An 8,685-nucleotide genomic window follows, 5' to 3' on the forward strand; every position below is an offset into this window, starting at 1 on the left:
AACCATAGACAATGGAATTGTATCTTTAAAATGCTTAAGAAATTCACTCAAGAATTGTAATCCCATGTATCTATTTTTCAATAGCATGTTTTAGACAAAAACCGAGTACTCACCTTTGAGAGTACTACCACAAGACTCTCGATAAAGTTGTTTTTGAAAGATGTATTTCAGGAAGATGGTAAATGATCTACAAAAGAAGGTTTGACTTGCAGGAAAGAATAGTGTGCAAAATAGATGATACCCATGAGAAAAGCCAAATAAACATTGCATTTATAAAACAGTAATAATAATTTATACTTTGTGGGTTTAGAAAATAGAATTAAAGTAAAGGCAAGAAGGATCTGTTAATAGAGAGGAGAGGTGCCAGACATTATAGCAATTTAGTTTACTTATATTCTTTGGGATATGAACTAAGGTATTCACTAACTTTAGACTTTATTATTGTAAATATGCATGATTAAATTTAAAGTATAACTACTGAAAAAATGGAAATACACTGTGAATTTTCTAAATTGTAAAGGGGAAAATGAAATAAAAATTCATTTCAGAAACTGACTAGAAAGAAAAAAAGAAGTAGAAAAAGGCAAAAACATAAGGCACAAATAATACAATAGAAAAGAGTATGAATATATCCATAAGTGTGGATGACTATACTCTCCAATTAATTGAAAATTATTGGTTACACGCAGGTTAAAAGACACAAATATAAACCATAAGGACCCAGTAAATATTTGAAATCAAATGGTGGGAAAAATTATACCATCTCTAACCAAATATCAGTAATTAATAAAATATTAATATCAGACAAAAATACATGAAGGAAAAGCATGACAAGAAAAAAGGAACAGCACTCCATAATGGTAGAAGTTTCACTAATCAAGATGATATAACAACTCAACGTATGTTTCCCCTAATAATCTAGCTTCAACTATAAAACAAAAGGTAACAGAACTACAGGAGGAATAATTAATTAATAATAATTACTTATTTAATTATGAATTAACTAGAATTAGTAAGTCTACCATCATATTGTGAGGTTTTAAGACAGTACTCTCAGTAAATGACAGATCAAGTAGACAACAAATTCAGTAAAACATGCAAATCAGTTATCATGATTGACACGCATGCATAAAACATTTATCTGAGACTTGGAGAATGCAGGATTCCTAAAGCACAACGGGCACAATTTTAAAGTTACTAGTTACTAACCAAAGAGAAAATCTCTAGAAAATATTAAGGAATAGGGTTATCTGGGCTACTTTTCAGATTTATATCTGCAAAATTATATACTAATAGTTATTTGAGTGTTATAACTAGAAATATTTTAAAATAATATTTGGTGTGGCTTATGATTGTATCACTTTGAAATTAACATGAGAAATAGACTTTACATTAAATTGGATGAATAAGACAAGTTATTAATTTCATGTGAATACATTATCTGATTTGATAATGAAATTTAAAGAGCTGTCCATTTTCAATTTGTATGAATACATTAATGTTTGAAAAATATTATATGTATGCAATATATATGCAGAAAGCAAAGAATGAGTTACCTTTTTTCTATCTTGTCTGATGTATTTCAGGCGCACTTTTTAATTAATGCACAAATTAAGAGCTTCACCAAAGAAAACTTTCCAAATAAATAAAAATTGTTTTAACCACATTAATATATGTAAATATCTTTTCTCCCTTTCAACATACTTTCTGAGCTCTAAGTTACAGCATCCAGTATAACTTGAAATTTGTTCCAGGTGCTCTTTATTGAATTTTTGAAACAATTTTTATTCTCTGAAAATAATATATTAATATGATGGACACTCATTTATAAACGTCCCAGTCTTCAGTAAATCTTAACATATACTATGTTCACTTCAGATTTTTAAGAAATGAAATTAAGTATTAAATATAGCAGCTACAAATGAGACCCCGTTTCTTTTCCCTTTCCCATTGTCCTCTGCTGGGCGAGACTCAATCCAGCAGTCTACATTTTTTCGTACTATGAACAATGAACAATAGTATGAACTTCTTGTGCAAATATCCTGATGTGCATTTGTGAAAATGTCTCTAGATTATACATATAGAAGTGGAATTACTGAGCCAGAGAGTTTGACCATTTTCAACTTTAGTAGATATTATAAATATTGCCCTCCGAAGAGTTTTACCCATGTCCGCTTACCCAGGAGTGCATAACAGTTTTTCTCTCTCCACCAATGCTTGCTATTTTCAGAGTTTAAACATTCTGGCCAATAAGATGTTGGATAAATGTCATTTCCTCATGGTTATAATTTATTTATTTGACTACTTGTAGTTTGAGAGTATTTTCAAAGTTTGTGGAAGATCAAAGATGGCCAAGAACTCTTTGAAGCTTCTCTCGCTAAGAGTTGAGGTGTATGTCCTCACCCGAGAAAAGAGGTGGGCTCATGATTTGCTGTGTCCAACAGAATATGGCAGAAGTGACATTGTGCCAATTTTGGGGCACAGGTTTGCATTTTAATCTTCATGTCTTTTGGAATGCTCATTCTGGGGGAAGTCAACCACAATATAAGAGGTCCAGCATATTAGGATATGATATTAGGAAACCTAACCCTCTTGGCAGTATGTAGAGATGCCTGACTAGCCCTCAGCTTTTCTAGCCATCCAGCCTGAGTGCTAGACAGTGAAAATCATGACTCTAGCCCCAACCACATTCTGACTGAAACTGCTTTAGAGATTCTAAGGAGAACTTTCCAAATGAGCCCATTCAATCTTGGATGGTTCCTTACATAGCGGTAAGTAACTAGAGTATTTGTTTATTGGTGATTCAAATATCCTCTGTAGTAAAGCACCTTTCCATATTATTCACTCATTTTTAAAATAATTTTCCTTATGTTAATTAGGATTTGTAAATAAACATTCTGGATCAGAGGTTTCTGTATATTGCGTCTATACTTACCTACTCTCAGCTTGTCTTCTTACTTTATGCACTCTTTTCTGTGTTGTAAATTCAAATTCTAAGGAATTCAACTTCTTTCTTTTGTTACATTCAAATTTACTCTCTTTGGTTTTCTCCTTAAAAATAGGAGTGTTCTTAGCACAACCGGAAGGACCTACAACTGGAATATACAACTATGTACTAGGGGCTTTGGGGAGAAGAAGGAAAAAAAAAAGATTGGCAATAGATGTTAGCTCAGGTGCCAATCTTTAAAAAAAAACAAAACAGGTGTGTTTTACCCAACATCAATAAAAAGCTTCACCATTAGTTTTGTAAAAGTTGTATAGTTTGCTTGTAACGCTTAAATTTCTAACCTACCTGGAACTTATTATTGTTATATATAGGGAGATGTGGATACACATTTTATTTTCCACTGCTCTACATTATCTCTGCCATATATTATGTTTTCATATTGGCATTGAGCTGCTTCTAAGCGTTTCTTTTTTTTGTCTTTCATTGGCCTATTTGTCTATCTGTATATCAATCACATGGTCTTGATATAGCTTTGTAGTAAGATGTGGTGTATGCAAGATTTATTCTCATCCTGTCCTTCAAATATTTCTTGATTATTCATAGCCTATACTTTTTTATATAGATTTTAGAAATAGTTTATTTAGTTTCATAAAAATCATTTGGGTTTTGAATGGAAGTGCACTGCATTTATAGATTCACAAGTCATATCATTATTGGAAAGTTCCAATAGTAGAGTATCTATGCTTTTATTCACGTGGTCTCTTAAGCACTTCATTGATGATTACATTTTTTGAATATAGGCCTTTCGTATATTTTATTTGGTTCATTCTCAGTTGCCACATAGTTTTGATTACTATTGTCAATCAAGTCTTACTATGTTACATATCTTAGTTTGACATCAATTGTGTATTGAAAACAAGTGACTTTTATTTATTTACAAATAATTTTTCCATTTTGCTTTTGATCATGTTAGTATAATTGGTAAAATTATATAATATAATTCAACAAAGTAATGTTGAAAAATAGTGGTGCTGGTGGACCTCCTGATCTTGTTCTTGATATAATTGATAGATTCTATGCAGCTTCCAACAAATATGACTTTTTCCTTATTGGAAAGTATGACTTTTCAATAAGTGTGATATTTTTAATAGATGTTTTACATAAAATTACGGAAGTTTCCTTTTGTGCCTATTTTGCTAGGAAGTTTGAATAATGAAAGTATGATGAATGTTGCGTATGTCTTTTCTACTTTTTTTTTTGAGGAAGATTAGCCCTGAGCTAACATTTGCCGCCAATCCTCCTCTTTTTTGCTGAGGAAGACTGGCGCTGAGCTAACATCCATGCCCCTCTCCCTCTACTTTATATGTGGGGTGCCTGCCACAGCATGGGACAAGTGGTGCGTAGGTCCACACCGGGGTCTGAACCAGCGAACCCTGGCTGCTGAAGTGGAGTGTGCAAACTTAACCGCTGTGCCACTAGGCCAGCCCCTCTACATTTTTTTAAAATATGTTCTTCAAGCTTTTCTCTTTAACTCATTAAAATAGTGCATTGCATTAATTTCCGACACTGAAGCATCCTTGCATTCTTAAAATAAGCATCCTTAGTTATGATTTATCATATTTCATCTAATCTAACATGCCATTGATTGTGAAATGCTTTATCATTTAATGAACATCCAAAGAATAACAAAAATAAACAGTATCCTGTAAATTATGAGCTGATAATTTCATATTATTTAGAATTATTTCATATTTATTGAAAGATCTGTTAAGTTTACAGAAATAGTTTTTCTTATCACATTATAATATAATCTATATTATATATAAAGAAATAAATTCCTCAATGAACTTTATTTTTTTTTTACATTCAGAGTTTGAGCGTATTGCAATAACAAACTTTAACACAGATTTATCTATGTGTGAGGATTTTTATTTCCTAGTTCCCATAAAGCACTTAGTTGTTACTTTGAAAGGAATATGGAATTGAGGTCATTCTTTCAATAATAAATATTTACTTTATATATATTTAATTTCTTCTCCATTAGGTTTTAACTTTAGTTCAAATGCTAATTCATTCTGTTTTCTTGTTGAACCTATTTGAAATGGAAAATACCTTGACAGACAAAATGCCAACATTAAAAAACAAAACAAAACCTAAAATGACAGTAATAAGAACAGCTGTGAACAAGGTCATGCCTGTGTAGTTCATGGAAACTACTCCCAAATTTGGTGACACTAACGTAGACACCACTCTAACATACGCAAGGACTGGGCAGGACTGCAAAAGGAGGGCCATTTAACATATGTCTCTACATTTCAAAGTTAAAAATTAATCTAATAAGCTGCTATATATAACACTTTCTATCATCTTAAGTGACAATTATGCTTTCATAAAGCAAAAAAATGAAAAACATATATGAAGCTATTTATATATGATTAAAATTTGGCAAAATACCAAAGAATATTGAATTTATTTTTGTGCATGCCTTGGTATATTCTTAATGGGTCAGCAATACTCAGATGACTAACAAGAAAAGAAATACATAACTAACAGTTGATTTTATTCCATAAGGCTCATTTTCCTAGACTCGATGTCAAGAAAATTTATAATTTAGTTGTTATAGTCAAGTATGGAACACAATTAGTGTTTTATTGAGAACATTGAAATTGAAAATTGAATTTAATTTTATTAACAATTAGTGAATTTTAATATGTTTTCTTCAAAGTATAAGTAAAATATAAACATAATTTTAGTTAATCTTTAAAATATAAAATCTATTACTATTTTATTTTATTTTACTTTTTTTTTGAGGAAGACTGGCCCTGAGCTAACATCTGTGCCCAGTTTTCTCTATTTTATATGTAGGATGCCTGCCACTGCATGGCTTGATTAGTGGTGCGTAGGTCTGCACCCAGGATCTGAACGGGCAAACCCCAGACTGCGGAAGCAGAGTGTGCAAACTTAACCACTGCCACCAAGCAGGTCCCGTATTGCTATTTTCAAATGTAGAATATAAATCATATTGGAAGAATATAAAAGTTTTAACCAAAAATTTTTTAATAAATGTGAAAATGTTTATTTTACTGCAAATTGTACTAAATATTAACAATATATTCAAGTTCTGTTTCAATATGCATCTTGTAGCCAATGTAAAATATTAGTATCACAATTAGATATTAGATCTAGACTTATAAAAGATATTTAAAGTTAATATAGTTTCTTTAATATTACAAAATACTCCTTAGCTACCGTGTGCAATTCTTTGATGTACTGCACTACGAACCACAAATGGGAACTGTAAGAAAATGATAAAATGCGTGCTCACCACAAATAGGAAGTGATACTTGTTGTAAATGATCAGTTGCGTCCACACAAGTCTAGAGTTAATTCATCTCTCTTTTCTCATGCTCCATTTGTTTTCTGTTGCTTCTCTAAGAGGTAGCGCAAACTTGATGGCTTCAAACAAAACTGATTTATTATCTTGTAGTTCTGTAGGTCAGAAGGTCAACACACATCTAACCAGGGTGAACTCAAGGGTGTGGGCAGGGCTTTCTTCCATCTGGAGCCTCTGGGGGAGAATCCATTTCTCTGCCTTTTCCAGATTCTAGAGGCCACCACATTCTTTGACTCCTGACTCCCTCCTTCATCTTCAAAGGCAACAGAGTTGCATCTCTCTGATCTTTTTCCCACAGGTATTCAATCTCTTTGATCACAGCCAGAGAAGATCCTCTGCTTTTAAGTTCCCCTGTGGTTAGTTCAGCTCCACGTGGATAATCCAGCGTAATCTCCCTGTTTCAATGTCCTTAACCATAATTACGTACATCCCTTTTGCCATGTAAAGTAACATATTCACAAAACCTGGGAATTAGACCCTGGAAACTTTGGGCAGGCCATTATTCTGCCTACGACATTTACATAAGCACTCTCTCCCAACACAAGTCCTTCCCATACCCTAAAGCCGTGTTTGTTTCCAACATACAGCAGCAGAGACCAGTCATGTCCATGCCATTCAGATGTAAGCCACTCAGTTTCAAGGGAAAAAGATGTGGAAGAGTGTTTCCCTGGGACTTGAATAACGTTACTCCAAGAATAGATGCTATGTTTATCAGTTTCTTATGCTAATGGTGAACGTCAGATCACAGGTGACAGAAGTCTCCCAGTTTTCTTTGAATATTTGCATTTTTGTATTTGTGATAAATATGATTCACCAAGGACTGGGGCTCAAAGCCCCTAAGGACCCTTCCTTTTTGGGTTTAACTGCACTTTTAAATGTAAGTACAAGCTTACTATAATCAGGATGCCTTCCATAAAATACTGAGGACCCAATAAACCAAAGGAATCAGCCCTGGTTTCGTTACCATGTGTCAGAGTCATTCTAGCAGTTTACTGCTATTCCCAGATTTCCTCTTTCTAGGAGCATGTTAAACTTGTACTTCCCTGACTACATGAAATTAATGTTAGTTCAGAAACTGAAGTTTTTGAGATTTTACTCTATTTGCAAGATAAGTTAGCTGTCAGAGTTTTATATTTACACCCTGACGGAAAATCTGAGGCCTCTGGGTCAGACAAAAAGCTTATTATTCATGGAAAAAGCACTAATAGACAAAGTAACATCACAGCGTCTGTTCCTAAGTCCCAATCCATACACGGTGATATGGTGGGGGCTGGATAGTATTTGCGCATGCATTGGAATGCACTATCCAAGAGGAATTCTGGGTTTAGGAGACTTTGACCTTATACAGGGATGCTGGTAATGCACTCATTTTTTCTTCAGGAGAGAGAGAGAGATTGTATCTTTACTCTGGAAGGTAAACTAATCTTCTCTAGAATTGGAAGCAAAATGTTTTCATCTTTAAACTTTACTGAACATTACTCCTAACTTTACTATTCTGCAGTATATTCTTATACTAACATCTTTACCATAGCTTTAAATGCCTTAGCTCACATCATGCAGAAATGTGAGATACTCATGAATAATTGTCTCCCAACATCAGACATGGTCATATGACCTGGTGTGGTTAATAAATTAGGAAGGAAAATGATAGCATTTCTTCCAGATGGAATCTTTTAAGAGTAAGTTTTCACTACGTTCCTTCCTCTTTCCTCAGTGACCAGAAAAAATCTAGATGACAGATGCTACAGCAGGTAGCTTTCCAGAATTACTATGACAAGAACAAAGCCTATCGTGACCCAAGATATGCATATAAGCAAGAAGTAAACCATTACTCTTTAAGCTACTAAGATTTGGGACTTGGTTGTTCATTACTGCTACATAATTTAACCTTTTCTAACTGATACACCATGAAAACTAGGTGTCATGTTCTCTGGCTTCTGGCTCCATCTATGCTTTTTTTACCTTCTGATACATCTCTTTGTTTTACTTAAAAGACAGCACATTCTCCAAAGTATTTGGTAGTTCTATGCGTTTTTTCTTGTGCTCAGTCTTTATCTTACCTCTCCATATCTCCAATGGATAAAATCCTGCTCATTTTTCAAGACAAAGATTGTGTCACCTTATAAACAACGTCTTCTCTAATTCCTCTGAAGAAAATTATAATTTTCAACCACACCACTATTTGATAATTATGTTGTGTATTTTTTCTCAATTTCTGCTTTGTTTCATAGTCGTATGTACATATCTCTGGTACAAGGATTAGGCTACTGGAGATCAGGAGTCAAATCAAAGAACTCAGCACCAGGCTCTGCACTAATTGGAGGTGTTAAATGCTTACTGAGTT

The 8,685-nt window shown here is 33.4% G+C and overlaps 1 pseudogene; it reads right to left on the bottom strand.

The window, feature by feature from the left end:
• LOC100062659 (sodium/potassium-transporting ATPase subunit beta-3 pseudogene) overlaps window positions 1-8,409 on the bottom strand; it is a 34,031-nt pseudogene extending 25,622 nt beyond the window's left edge.
• Window positions 8,410-8,685: the final 276 nt, after the last annotated feature.

Source organism: Equus caballus, chromosome 19 (assembly GCF_041296265.1).
Source record: "Equus caballus isolate H_3958 breed thoroughbred chromosome 19, TB-T2T, whole genome shotgun sequence".
Classification (NCBI taxonomy): domain Eukaryota; kingdom Metazoa; phylum Chordata; class Mammalia; order Perissodactyla; family Equidae; genus Equus; species Equus caballus.